Source organism: Notolepis coatsorum (genome assembly GCF_963971535.1).
Source record: "Notolepis coatsorum genome assembly, chromosome: 2".
Classification (NCBI taxonomy): Eukaryota; Metazoa; Chordata; class Actinopteri; order Aulopiformes; family Paralepididae; genus Notolepis; species Notolepis coatsorum.
Genome location: NC_140166.1, coordinates 103,850,323 through 103,866,222, shown reverse-complemented (window position 1 = coordinate 103,866,222; position 15,900 = coordinate 103,850,323).

The following is a 15,900-nucleotide window of genomic DNA, read 5'->3' as shown; positions in this document are numbered from 1 at the left end:
GGGCCAAAATACATAATGCCACAGTGTATTGTTCGGTTGGGAGTCTGGATTTTAAGGGGGGTGGGGGCCAGGGGTGTTGGACAGGGAGGGGAGTCGAGGGAGAATGGGCAGAGAAACATGGGAGAGAGAGAGAGAGAGAGAGAGAGAGAGAGAGAGAGAGAGAGAGAGAGAGAGAGAGAGAGAGAGAGAGAGAGAGAGAGAGAGAGAGAGAGATGGAGTAGGATGAAGATGGGCAAGACAGTGGGTGAAACGGGGCGAGGGGAGAAGGAAGGAGTGAACAAGGTATGGAAGGTTGGAAGGTAGGAAGTAATGAGGGAAGAAAGGAAGGAAGGAGTCTATTGAGGGGAGGGAGAGAGAAAGAGGAGGAAGGTGGAAGGACCATGGCAGAGAGGGAGTCTAAACAGTAGGGATGGAGGCCGGGAGAGAGGGGTGGACTGAGTGAGAAAAGGGAGCATGGCTTGTTATTGAGGAGGGAGAGGCCCTGTGTCCAAAAGTTCATGACAGCATGGCCCAATTGTGCAAATGAAAACCTGGACCTAGATGGAGCCATGGGAGCGCTTTGAGAAACAAAAGCAGAGTGGTACAGTATGGGAGGGAGGGGGTGGGGTGGGGGAGGGATTGGGGGTGGGAGTGACATGGCATCACTCTAAAGTTATTCAGAGGAAATCTACCCTAAAACATAATTTACATTGTGCTATTCCAATGATCTTGGACAGTTAAGTCAATAATATGTAAATATAGACAACTGTCTCCCTAAGCTGGAGATCCGAGCATCAAGATACATGTAGGCCTACATCAAAACAACACTCTGTGATGTCGTCAAGTGACACTTTTCGGGCACAATTAAGTAGTGACTGACTTTGTGGGCTGAGGTTTTTGTTTGAGCTACTACATCCAAAGGAGTTTTATTTAACCCTTGTGTGGTGTTGGAGTTTTGAGTTTTTCACCCAATGTTCTGGTGGGTCTGGTGGACCCACAACATTACTGGGGTTTTTAAATAATAAAGGCATAATAATTCATGTTAAAATACTTAACAGATGTTAACTGTATCTCAATTACAAGCAATCTAGACAGCATATACTGTATGGTTCATATTTGCCATTCACCTCTGCTAGATCACATTTAACAATAAAAGGGCTTGTTTTTTGTGATATCTGTAAACAAAAAATAAGAATAATCCATTATAATATATCTTGACAAATATGAATGAAACAGTTTCATGGTTACCATATTTACTCATCTTCACCTACAATTTCCACACCATATTATGTAATGTGTATGTGTTGGGGGTGAACAGTGTGTACTCACTGAATTATTTTTAATTTGTTATGTTATTGGCCATGGCCAATGAGTCTCAAGTTGAAAAAACTATAAATTGTATCAAAAATAATTAATTGTATTAAAAACATTGAAAACAGGTCCCGAAAACCCCACAAGGGTTAAATGTAGGGCTTACAGCTGAATCAGACCACGTACACATATCTCAGTAAAATCACCATGGGTACTGTTATAGTGTCCTCATATCTCAGTAAAATCACCATGGGTTCTGTCATAGTGTCCTCATATCTCAGTAAAATCACCATGGGTACTGTCATCATAGTGTCCTCATATCTCAGTAAAATCACCATGGGTACTGTCATAGTGTCCTCATATCTCAGTCAAATCACCATGGGTACGTACTATCATCATAGTGTCTGCACACTAGCAGCCACTTTAACATGAGCAGGCACACACTCATGCTGCACACGCCCACATTTAGGGCCACAAAGGAAAGGTCACTTTAAAAATAGTATAGCAACAGTAACAGTGTATTGCACTACCAAAGGACCTAACATGTCCTACATGCTCTGTAAATAACTATGTACAGATACCGAGATGTCCCACTATATTACCCGTCTATTGCACAATGTTGTTTTTTATTGGATTCTATTATATGTTGTACTACTGTATTGCACATCGTTGCGGGCAAGACCACCCGCATTTCATTGTATACTTGTATGCCGTGACAAATAAAACTCTTGACTTGACTTGACTTGACTCCTCATATCTCAGTAAAATCACCATGGGTACTGTCATAGTGTCCTCATATCTCAGTAAAATCACCATGGGTACTGTCATCATAGTGTCCTCATATCTCAGTCAAATCACCATGGGTACTGTCATCATAGTGTCCTCATATCTCAGTCAAATCACCATGGGTACTGTCATCATAGTGTCCTCATATCTCAGTAAAATCACCATGGGTACTGTCATAGTATCCTCATATCTCAGTAAAATCACCATGGGTACTGTCATCATAGTGTCCTCATATCTCAGTAAAATCACCATGGGTACTGTCATCATAGTGTCCTCATATCTCAGTAAAATCACCATGGGTACTGTCATCATAGTGTCCTCATATCTCAGTAAAATCACCATGGGTATTGTCATCATAGTGTCCTCATATCTCAGTAATATCACCATGGGTACTGTCATCATAGTGTCCTCATATCTCAGTAAAATCACCATGGGTATTGTCATCATAGTGTCCTCATATCTCAGTAATATCACCATGGGTATTGTCATCATAGAGTCCTCATATCTCAGTAATATCACCATGGGTACTGTCATCATAGTGTCCTGGGAGTTTCCACTATTCACTGTCTATGGAGCAGCTCCAGGAGTTGTCTCTTGATCACACCATCACTAGAATCCTGTCTCTCTGGTGTTCAGCTTACGGAGAGACTTGTTCATATTCACAAATCAAAATCATTGAATATTAGGGTGGATTTTCCCTTTAAAGCCACTGAATACAGGAGCTCTCTGACGAGAAATACTTTTTTGCCAACGCAGCAGGGAGAATAGTGTCCAACGTGTGCAGTCCCCTGGCCAAAGACACGCCGTCACATGGGCAGTTTTCTTGAAGGCTTTTTTGGCATGTTCATGAGGAAGCATGATGGTATGATGTGTGTGTGTGTGTGTGTGTGTGTGTGTGTGTGTGTGTGTGTGTGTGTGTGTGTGTGTGTGTGTGTGTGTGTGTGTGTGCGTGCGTGCGTGTGTGTGTGCGTGTGTGTGTGTGTGTGTGTGTGTGCGTGTGTGCGTATGCGTGTGTGTGTGTGTGCGTGCGTGCGTGCGTGCGTGCGTGCGTGCGTGCGTGCGTGTGTGTGTGTGTTCTGTCAAGAGAGGAACTATCAGTCACTTGTCTGAGGCTCAATCACGTATGCACACACACACACACACACACACACACACACACACACACACACACACACACACACACACACACACACACACACACACACACACACACATACACACACACACACACACACGCACACACACACACACACTATATTTTATGCAGGCCCAGATCTCCATATTCTTAATAAAGAAGCAGCTGGTGAGTGGAGAAGAAGAAAAAAATCAACAACTTTTTTACCAAAACACTGTACACAACTCCAAATTTAATTTTCTGCAAGATTAAGCACAATAATGACTAGCTTTATAAAAAGCCATAACTAATGGCTTCTAACGAGACAATCTATAGGCATTGATCTGCTTGCTATCTCACCCTCACTCTCCCCGCGACGCTTAGGGAGGGCGGGGGAGGACGCAGGGAGAGAGGATGAAGAAAATAAACTACAGTCAGGGGGGAAGGTGAAAAGAGAGAAATACATGTGGAAAGATAGAAAGAGTAGGCTACATCTGCAGTTCTGCCATTCCAGCTAATTCCAGTGTTAGAAGATGTCAATGTAACACTAGGGCTGGCCTGAAGTCCATATTTAATATTCTCAATATTCAGGTATTTGTTCAATACACAGGTATTCAAAACTGAATTCAGTATTCGGAAGTGTTGTTCTTATAATGAACTCTTGGTTACTATTGCTGGGGGAACAGGTGCGATTGCAGGACTGTGAGAGCAGTAAGGTTCTGTATCGTAGTGGCTCTCGCTCGGCGTCACTCATGCACTGTCCTCGCACGTGCACGCGCACTGAATAAAAGACCACAATGTACCTTTATATCCCAATATTTGTCTGACCACACAGCTTACCCATATAAGCCGGGGTGGGGCCACCCACTCGCCTCCTTTCTCGCTTTCACCACAAGGAAGTGCCTCGGTAGATCCCCACTTGACGATGTTGTTAGTAGGAGAAGAGTTGGAAAACAAGAGTTACGTTGACATCAGATCTTTATTTTCTCTCTCACTATATTCGAGAAAATACGGCGATATTGTCTTCGTACTGGAGTGTCTGGAAGATGATCATCATTCTACACCTCCGTCGGGTTTCGTATTGGGAATTTATGCCGCTACATGCCTCTCAACTGCAGTCCTCCTTGCTGCGGCTGGTTGCGGTAAAACCTTCGAGCGACACAGCTGGACTGTAGGACGCGCCGCTGTTGTGAGAAGCGGTGGGTTCCAGGTTGGTGAGTAATGTTGCTTGCGAGCTCCACTTGTCTGTTAGTGCTATGGGGGCTAACTGACAATGTTTACGAAAACCGGCCCCAGATTAGGGTCCTTTGTTCAGCCTTTAGGCGACGGCGGAGGACCTTGGTTTGAAGCCCATTATAGCAACTAGTGGGCCACACGACCTGTAACTGGTGATCCCAGGATCTCTGGACGTGTGGGTACTTCTCTGTCACCGTATAAGGCCCCGTCTTTCATATACAAATGAGAGTATACCCTAAACGAGGAAATGTGAGCATGGATGATCATTATCGAAAAATCCATGTTCAAGTCGGCTACAGCCCAGATGGGACTTGTACCGGCTCCGCCGGATGGTAAAATCACAGTTGTAAAACTGTGTTAACATCTCGTTTCTCTTCTCTCTTAAAATGTGAGGAGGATTTCAGAACGGCGGCCTGTCTGAGTGTGACTTGTTATATCGGCTACACTGTTGAACGTTCTGAGACTATAACATGCTTAAACACTCTGACTACGACGTCATCTTTGACAGAGGATGTTAGTCGAACCTACCCTGGGGACAGCCGGCGAGGACTGCGTCAACAAGGGGGACCGTAGCGGCGGGATGGAGCGGCGACGGTGCCCATGTCGACAACACAGGACGGCTGTGTTTACTACGGTGCCTTGTTAGAGACTGCAGTTTCGCTTGATCTGCGCTCACGGTAGGAAGGGTCCTGACCAGACCTAGAACACTTCTTCTTGCTTTCCCTTCTAAATGTTTTGTAAATAACGATGTTTTCCAAAACGAGTGTTGCTGCACTACATTTAGGATACGACACGAGTTATGTGTGAATTGTCTTGTCACTGGTCTCCATGCAAATCGGGTTATTGTTACAGATGTGAAAATGATCTGGTTTGTTGTGTTGAGACACATTGTGTATTCATGTACCATGTACTCACAACTAAGGGGGTTAAACTAACCTATAAAGCTATGCTTAGTGACATATGAGTAAAGAATGATTCTTTTCTCAGCCTGTAATGACAATAAACAGTGTGTTCACATATTAACAGGTTTACCTGTTTAACTGGCCGTATTAAGGGTAAAGTAGGAGGGGTGTTTTTCCCCCCGGTTCCCTGGGGACTTCTTCACCCTCCTCTCAGACATGTTGTTACACTATATTGTGTCACTGTGTGGTAGGGATACGATGTAACCCTTAGCTTAGTTTTTGGGGTTGTGCTAACCGCTTGAGAAACTATATTTTCCTAAAGAAAAGATTGTTTGGTCACTTTTTCGTGTGTGCTTAGCAAGGCCTGTGGCCGATACTAATCGAGAATTATGTATTCTCTCATTATGAAAAACGGCGTTCCTCTGTAGAGTGTTTTTGCCATTTTTTGTAGGTGATAAAGGGTTGTGTGTGTCGTGTGACCTACAACTGGGTTGGGTTGGCCACAGAAGCACATGTGTAAGTCTGGTACCGGGGCTCTTGAGAGGGCCCTCTCTATTCTGTGTTTTTTCCTTAGTAAAAATCAGATGGCAGGTTAGCACATGCGCTGTGTGAAGCTGTTAGACGCTTCATGGAGCTGACTATGACTGCGTCATACTCTTTTTTGTCATTACATCGTATCATGGGTGTGGGGTCGTAAAGGGGTGAACTGGTAATCCTTTTCTCCCCTTCTTTGATGGGCAGGGGTTAAAACCTCCTGTCCTTCAAGGTTCCTGTCACGTTGCTGTTCGGCACGTTACAGGGTAAGAGGGGGGGGGGGGGAGGGAGTTTCCTGGTCCCACGCCCTGGAATATTGGGCGTGGGCACCGCAGAAATTCCCCGCGATAGAGTATGTCACTGTGCGCGTCTCTGTTGGTAGGACTTCCGTGTGCTGTTCGGGTCCATATGATGGATCTGTTTCGGGGGGTGGTCAGGGCTCCTCCTCACGAAGCTCCTATTCGGGCCTTCTGTGAGTTAGGACTCTCCTTCCATGTGAGGGAGCCTCCTCAGAGTACAGAGCTTCCTCCTCAGATTGTCAAGGTGAGTGGAACCTCAAGAAGGAGTCCTACTAGGGAGCTCCAGTAGCTCACCACGTACCGCGAGTGCTATTTCAGCGCCGTGGACAACCGTGCTCGTCACGGATCTGGGGCTGAGCGCGTTCGAATCCCGGACGGCAGCCGTGCCTTTCCCAGAGTGTCTTCCCCCCCATCTGAACCCTTTCAGCCTGCTTCTGTCGGTCGAACTTGACCAAGTATGAATGCGATGAAAAAGCGATAAACGCTAAAAGAACCAGCTGACTGGTCAAAGTTTAAAAAAAAAAGAAGGAGTCCTACTCTATTGTGTGTGTATTCAATTCAATTCGATTATTGAGTGTGTATGGGTTCAGTGCCTCCTCCCCGGAGAGCCCTAAAACCAAACTTTTACATGGCTCAAGGTGCAATATATTCTTTTCAATCTGTACAGCTCGCGTGGGAAGTCTCTCTGGGGATTTCCGTCTCCTCTCTATGGGAGGGTGGTGGAATGTAAAAATGTAAATAATTTTTACCCCCGGCTGTTTAGACTGGGTTCCATGCTGTTGGTGCTTCCTTCTTTTCTATTAAAAAGGGTTGGAGTTAGGAAGCATCGCACCCCTCTTGTCGTTCCCCTGGGCGCCTTGGGGATTCAATGACAGGTCTAAATAGCCTGTTCATTGATGTGGTTGTGTCCCGATGCACGCATAGTGCTAGCTCGGGGTGTTCTGTTGAAGATCAGGCGAATGACTGGCACGCCTTGGTTGCTTGAGGTTAAAACGGCGTTTTTATAAAGCAACTGGGATGGAGGTTTTTCCTCTTCCGACGACCTGTTTTGGTTGTTGACGGATTCTCGTTCATATCTGGGGGATGATGACGGAATGGATCTGAACATATGTAGAGGGGTCTCACGCCCTGGGGGTGGGCCACCGGGCGCGGTTCGCACCGAACGTCTGGGTGGCGCCTTCTTTTCATGTTTAAGATCAACACGCTTATCTGCCCCTTCTCCTGGAGTAGGCATGTCGGCGTGGTTAGGGCACGGGACTGGTTCTGGTCACGCTGGTCCAGATCAGTTAAACCCGTTGTCCGCCGGGGATGCAGATCTGCTGTTCTGGTACCCTGAGGGACTTGGGCTTTTTTCAGGGGGAAAAATGCCAGGTCGGTCCGGGTGTCACAGGGTTAAGCGCTATGGAGACCCTGGTTGGGTACATTTTGTACTCTGCACTGTCGTAATGGCTTACGGCCATGCCAACCTGTACACGCTCGATCTCGTCAGATCTCGGCCGCTAAGCAGGTTGGTCCTGGTTAGTACTTGGTTGGGATACCGCCTGGGAATACCAAGTACGGTGTGCTTGGGGCTGGTTCTCCATTATTTTCGCTCCTCTCTCACGCATGGCGAAGAGGGGCTTGTTGGGGTGGTCTTTGACCTCTGGTGACCCTGTGCTTCCCGTATCGCCGGGCCCGGTCCGAAGTAATGTTTCGTCGACCCGTAGGCCTGGGATAACCCTTTTTTGAAAACTGAAACACTTGTACTGCGGTATAGCCAGTGTATACCCGCAGGTGTGTTTTGGAGTTTTTTCTTGAGGGGTTATAGGAACAACCACCGCATTGGGTAACGACAAGGTGGTTGATTCCCTGGTGTGTTGGAGCAGTGTCAACTCCCGGGTTACCCGGTTGAGGGTGCCCCTGCACGTTCATGACGTCTGCCAATCATGTCAGCCTTCTCTGCCTCAACCCCTCTGGGTGGGTTTTTTTTAAATGGAGGCTTGGTCATGCAACAACGCCAGCATACGCCCCTTTCGCCGGGGGGGCTGTTCTCAGCTGACTCCTTTGGCGCCTGTCTCGTCCGCAGTGCTCCAGGCTCAGGTTACAGTCTATTGCCTGGTTTTCCCCGGTGCGCTGCCTGCTTCCGTTGGTTAACCTTTTTTGTGTGCTTACGGCCATGCTGACTGCCTGTTCTGCAGGGTCAGTGTGCCAGGCGGTGTGCTATTGGGGGGAAAGGGCCCGCTCTTGGAGGGGCCTTATCCGAATACGCTGGCGATGTGGGGGGCAGTGTCACAAAGTGGCCGCCTGGTGGGGTCTTGATGCCTGGCATCATTGACCTCTCCGGGCCCCCGTTTTCCAGGGGATCCAGTCCCTTCAGTGGGTCTGGGTCTTCCTTCGCGCTCCGCTGCTACGGCCTTGCCACGGGGTTGGGTTTGCCCTTGACCCCGTGATTTTGGGGGCAGTAACGAGGTTGTTCCCTCCGTTCGTTCCCGGGTGGCATGCGGGTTGTGCGTGTGTGTAGTCGTGGGGTCAGGCCGCGGTCTGCTCACCCTGTGCGTTGAGTTGCTTGAGTGCCTCTTCGCACGGTCGGGTCCGTCGCCCTCCCGGGAACCTCCAATAGGGGGGGTGCCCTCCATTAGGGGGGGTCGGGGGGGCTCGGTCCTCCCTGATCTGATGGTTGTGGGGGGCCTTCAGCGGGGTGTATTTGTCGGCCGATGGCTCTCGCTCAGCCTCCCTTGTGCATGAGTGACGCCGAGCGAGAGCCACTACGATACAGAACGTTAGGTTATGACTATAACCAAGTTCTGTTAGTAGTGGTGACGCTCGGCGTCCGACGCCGCTGCAGCCCTTGATCTCGCCTTGTGGTGAAAGCTTGGGAAGGAGGCGAGTGGGTGGCCCCACCCCGGCTTATATGGGTAAGCTGATAGGGGTGTGGTCAGACAAATATTGGGATATAAAGGTACATTGTGGTCTTTTATTCAGTGCGCATGCACTTGCGAGGACAGTGCATGAGTGACGCCGAGCGTCACCACTACTAACAGAACTTGGTTATAGTCATAACCTAACGTTAGCGGTTCAGCTGCTAACTTCTAAATACTGCCAAATATTATGTGCCTGCCTACGGGCATATACTACTTGAATAAAGAGTTGGATTTGATTGCTAATGACACAGATGCAGAAATGGATATGCACAGAACGACTGGAGTTTATTAACCTGCAGCAGGATTGTGGATAGAATGTGCACTTATCTCCATTGGGTTGCTCTTATGGTAATGATAGCATACTGTCTATTTCATTAACAATGAAACAGTAAAGTCAGTTCAGAAACAGCTCATCTGGCTGCTCAGACCATTTCTCAGGATTGTCTTGTTGTGAGTGATCAGATCAATATTGACTTCCCAATGCTGATACTGGAGATACATTGATATTGAGCCAAATCTATTCAAAACATACCAGATTCATGCCAAATATTTACCAACTGTTTGTGATAAATACATGGTTGCTTTTCCTGCTCTCAACAACAAAGGCCAAGTGAGCCTTTTAATAGGGTCAAAGCATTACATTTGAAGATATAGTCCACCGGACATATCCCAGTTTGGAGAGGAAGGTTGTTTGATGCACTGAGTAGTGGAAACCAGTCTAGCCCTGTTTCACCCTGTGGTGGAAATCTGTCTAGCCCAGTTTTACCCTGTAATCAAAACCAGTCTAGCCTTGTTGGACCCTGTGGTGGACACCAGAGTAGCCTTGTTTGACCCTGTCATGGAAACCAGTCTAGCCTTGTTTGACCCTGTGGTGGACACCAGAGTAGCCTTGTTTGACCCTGTCATGGAAACCAGTCTAGCCTTGTTTGACCCTGTGATGGAAACCAGTCTAGCCTTGTTTGACCCTGTGATGGAAACCAGTCTAGCCTTGTTTGACCCTGTGATGGAAACCAGAATAGCCTTGTTTGACCCTGTGATGGAAACCAGTCTAGCCTTGTTTGACCCTGTGATGGAAACCAGAATAGCCTTGTTTGACCCTGTGATGGAAACCAGTCTAGCCTTGTTTGACCCTGTGATGGAAACCAGTCTAGCCTTGTTTGACCCTGTGATGGAAACCAGTCTAGCCTTGTTTGACCCTGTGATGGAAACCAGTCTAGCCTTGTTTGACCCTGTGATGGAAACCAGAGTAGGCTTGTCTGACCTTATATGGACAGGGTGCAAACCAGGCACAGTGATGTCGATTGCCCCATGCCATTCAATCATTTGTCTGTGCTGTCACTGAGCGTGACACATGTAAGATAATTAATAATGATAATAATAACAACATAATTAGAACAACACATGAGGGAACACTTCAAGTTCATGCCACCAGGACAGGGTGATGAACAAGCACAATAGTGTCGTCACAATGGCACTTCACAATACAGCATGACCTTTTGAATGCTTATCAAGACAATTACTCTATTTTACTTCTATTCCACATTACTAATCCCGCACTTGACAGCTTGTTAGAAATGCACTCGGCTGGAGAACTGAAGGTGTCAGTGACGCGTGTGAGGAGGAGTGTGGGGAGAAATGAGGAGGGAAGAAAACCTGCTGCAGCTTAAAATCCAGAGAGGACTTTGCGTGCGCTAATCCCCGCGGATTAAGCTTCTAAATACTCCTATTCAAGCCAATTAATTCATGCATAATTCTGACTCTGGTTCTTTTCATGTCATTTAGATGATGATGGGGGAGGGGGGCTTCATGGGAAATCAAAAGCGGGCGCTATATGCCACTGCATTAATGTACACCGAGGTGTATTTAGGACCCTGCAGGTTACAGTGTACTCCGTACAGTGTATCTCTCTCCCCACCATGGAAGTGCATACATTGAGATGTGACGGCGGAAGGGGCAGGGGGTCGGGTGGGAGGGGGGTTCCTAAACTTGACTGACACATTATCATGGATGAATACTAATGATAAGATCAACCGCTGGCTGAAACTACAGGGTCTCGCTATGGGGCTTTTTTTTTGGCTGTGAGAAGCAAAACCCGGATTATACACTGGCTTAAAGAGAGGAGAGAGCAGACCTGATACACTGGCCAAACACAACCAAGGAAGAGAGAGAGAGAGAGAGAGAGAGAGAGAGAGAGAGAGAGAGAGAGAGAGAGAGAGAGAGAGAGAGAGAGAGAGAGAGAGAGAGAGAGAGAGAGAGAGAGAGAGAGAGAGAGAGAGAGAGGGAGGGAGGGAGGGAGGAGGAAGGAAGGAAGGAAGGAAGGAAGGAAGGAAGGAAGGAAGGAAGGAAGGAAGGAAGGAAGGAAGGAAGGAAGGAAGGAAGGAAGGAAGGAAGGAAGGAAGGAAGGAAGGAAGGAAGGAAGGAAGGAAGGAAGGAAGGAAGGAAGGAAGGAAGGAAGGAAATAATAAGGAAGGATGAAAAACTACAATATGGAAAGAAAGGAAGAAAATGGACAGGAAAAAAGAAAGACAAAACAAAAGAAAGGAAAAAAAGAGAGAAAACGAATTAAGAAAATAAAATGGTCTCGTATTATGTTCAGAGAAGTTGAACTCAGACCTATTGAGTTTTCTGTTGAAAAGAGATTAAGCGAAAACACCTTAATTATTCATCTCTAATAATATTGGACCTCGAACAGACTTACGAGAAAGTTAAGAATTTTGGCATGATTGAGCAGTTTCTTGTCTGAGATTCGTTCGTAGCTACGAACAGGATTTACCAACTCGAAAAAGCAGTTGTATGTCAGACAGACTGGTGTGCATCATGTTCTTAACCTCTTAAAAATCACCCCCAAAACGGGGCCATTTTAGTTTTTGACGACTGCATACCTTTTTTGCAAAGCTTAGCTTTATACTTTATACTAAGTCTTATATCACATGCATGAGCCTGGACTCTTTTGAAAGGTAACATTCTGAAGTTGCTAAAGCAACAAAGAAGAATCACTTTGAAACTAACATGTCTGTCTTTCTATGTACGTATAGCTACTAGATCGTTCTTCTCTATCGTGTATAGTGGAGTAGCCTTCTACTCTGCGCTTCAAAACACGTGTTCATTCATTTGATTGGCTCCTTGGAAATGACTGAGTCGAGACAGGCGCGTCGGGTTCAACCAGAACTCTCTCTGTGTTTTAATGAAAACCACAGCTTAATCATCAGTCTTAACAGCATGAATTACTTCTATTCTAAATCAATCTTCAGGAGGGCTTCTGGTTCGCGTCTCTTTTCTCGAACTGTTCGGTGGAAGATTTTCCCGGGATCAAGTCGTCTCTGCGTCTCCGTCTGTGTGTGTGTGTGTTTCCATTCAGCTTTTCCTGCATTTAAGAAGAGAAAACCACCTCCCTGTTTCCTGCTTCGTCATGTGACGTCAACCCAGGAGCCTGGCTTCTCTGATTGGCTGAATTATTTATAGATGGTAGCCATTGTGGTCTACGTCATCCTGTTCTTGAGAAATTGCCTTTCAAGGTGACCTGAGCCAAGATCTTTCTGTAACGGGGGCAAGCCTATTTGTTATCCGCGGTTTTACATCAAATCACGTTTCTTATTGAATGCTTTGTTTTATAAGGATTTATATGCTTAGATTACTTTCTGTTTAGTAAACTAGAGTAATACCATTCTTTTCTCCCGATTTCTATAGCCTTGTATATATATTTTAACCTGTTTTATCGATCTGATCAAACTTAGTTCCTCTATAAGTTAAAGTGGTACTTCTAGCTTTTGTTTATCACCGTTTTTCAACTACTCATGCTTTCTAAACAATAGTCTAATGTGATTCTATGATTTGTATCTTATTTTAACTCTTAATCGATCCATATATTTCTTGTTTAGTTTTAAACTAAGTTGATTTAGTCTTTAGATTGTTGTTCTATGGGCAGAATATTCCTGATAATATGCTGTCTCTATTATAACTATTAGATTGGTTGTAACCCTAGTTTACCTTTGTCTCAAAGCAGCCAGAGTCTCTACTGAGTTTACTGTTTGTCCAAATTTAGGCAATTACTTAAAAATAGTTTCTGAGGGCCAGGAGACAACCAGGTGCCGTCCTTGGACGCTGGACCCAATAAAGATTGAAATAGATGATTTGCTCAAGCCTAACAGTGGGTCTTCGGAGTGGCCTGTTGGTTTTCTAGCTAGAGTAAACAAAAACTCTTCCTGCTACCTCCATCCAGCCTTCAGGCTGCCATATTATGGCCTAAAGTTATTTACAGTGTGCCTACTCAATCACACTCCGTTGTGTGAGGGAAGGTTTTAGTCCTATGCCATTTGTTCAACTGTTTAACTTACTGCAGCCAGAACCTGCTGTTATCTAAATGACCTTTGTGGCCTTCCTATAGAAGCTATGTGAAGGGGGAGGGTTGTCCAACTATCTTTAGGCTTTGGTGTCCTGCTCCTTTGCCAGAGACAGCTAGATGATTTGATTCGTCCTGTAGACTTGTAAACTGGGAAGTTTGATTTAAACAATTTACCACAAAACCTTTACAGATGTTTGAACACATTGAAGTAAAAATTGTTTGTACTCACATTTCTGTTTAGTGGTTGCCAGATTCCTGTTTATAAGTTCCAACATAGAGGTGTGAGCTGGAAAACACAGTGGTTCCATTGCCTGAAGTCTTATGTAGTACAAGTCCAAATTTGATAAAGATCCATTAAAAAATGAGTGCTTGAGAAAGGTTTTGGTAAAGTGTGTACCGGTAAAAAAAGAACTGCGTGATTATCCTAGATGGCCGTCCACTTCTTCGTCAACTTTCACCACCTTCCCCCACTCTCACCCACTCGGCTGTGGTCTCATTCGGAGCGGACGCTCGTTGGCTATAAAATGGTAATCGATCATTTTCGCCAACAGCAGTGATTGATCAGTTCTAGACCGTTCAGAACTGGAAGTGGTCATTTGACGAAGCGGCCTGTGAAGTGACACTCGCTAGATATATCGTCATGTAAATCGAGACCCGAAGCATGCAATTGGTTGAGTGTGGTGGCGATTGAAAGGTGGTGTATTGGATGATCCTCGATGCATAAGAGGTTCTTAAGTATTATTATGCACCGGAAAACGGACGATTTAGACGCAAGAAGAAGAATCACTCATGAAATCGTTGTAGTCCTAAGAAAGAGGAGACCCAGGGCTTTCGCACTACACTACCCAGCTCACACCAGCCGCTGAAGAAAACGGAAGTCCAACCATTTCTCTCATAATTTTTCTGACGTGATTTAACTCTGCCATTTGGCCTAATCCATATATGTATGACTTGGCCATAATAAGGTCATTTATAGGGCCTGATATTCTTTATTCTATATTCATATTTCAAATTGTATGGGTCCGGATAGCACAATTCTGTACTGTATCTACAAGAACCCCTGTAAATCATCTGTTCATTTTTTATTTGCTTAGATCTTTTGTACACTTGATCTCAAGAAGGTCCTAAATGAGCTCAGTGGCACTTTTCCACGTCTGGTCAATGTTAGCATGGTGTTATTCATCGTCAAACATGGAACAAATTAATAAATAATAATAATTTATATTCTCCTTTTGTTCATTACAATTTACTCAAGCCTAGTAACAGACACAATATTTCTGACACTGTCCATAGATGTCCCTAGATACCAAGAACATGCACATCATGGACCTTGTAGAAGTATAGCAATCTTCCATTTACTTAGGGATGCTCGATATTGGCTTTTTTTACCGATACCGATATTGTCCAACTCTTAATTTCCGATACCAATATCAACCGATATCAACCAATACTGATATATGCAGGGTTTCCCCCCCCCCAAAATTTCAGGTAATTGACATTACATATATCTTGTTGTGGAATTAACACAACATTATGCATACTTTTGACAATAAATAAAATCAGAATGTGTTCTTACTTGCTTGCCTGGGTAAATAAAGGTTATAGAAATGTAAAAAAATAAAAATAAAAAGATATTTTTTGAAAACCGATACCGATATTTTCCGATATAACATTTTAATGCCGATATCGGCCGATAATATCGGTAGGCCGATAATATCGGACATCCCTAGTACTGTATGTACTTTTAGGCTAATTATTCTATGGCTTCTTATATTACATGCCTCTTTGGCCTTTTATATCATGTGCCTCTATGGCTTCTTATATCACATGTCTATGGCATCTCATATCACATGTCTATGGCTTCCTATACCACATGGCTCTATGATGGCTTCTTATATTACATGCCTCTTTGGCCTTTTATATCACTTGTCTCTATGGCTTCTCATATCACATGTCTCTATGGCTTCTTATACTGTATCACATGTCTATGGCTTCTCATATCACATGTCTCTATGGCTTCTCATATCACATGTATCTATGGTCTTCTTATATCACATGTATCTATGGCTTCTTATATCACATGTATATGGCTTCGTATATCACATGTCTATGGCTTCCTATACCACATGGCTCTATGATGGCTTCTTATATTACATGCCTCTTTGGCCTTTTATATCACTTGTCTCTATGGATTATCATATCACATGTCTATGGCTTCTTATATCACATGTCTCCATGGCTTCTTATATCACATGCCTCTATGGCCTTTTATATCACATGTCTCTATGGCTTCTCATATCACATGTATCTATGGTCTTCTTATATCACATGTATCTATGGCTTCTTATATCACATGTATATAGCTTCTTATATCACATGCCTCTATGACCTTTTATATCACATGTCTCTATGGCTTCTCATATCACATATATCTATGGTCTTCTTATATCACATGTATCTATGGCTTCTTATATCACATGTGTATGGCTTCCTATAC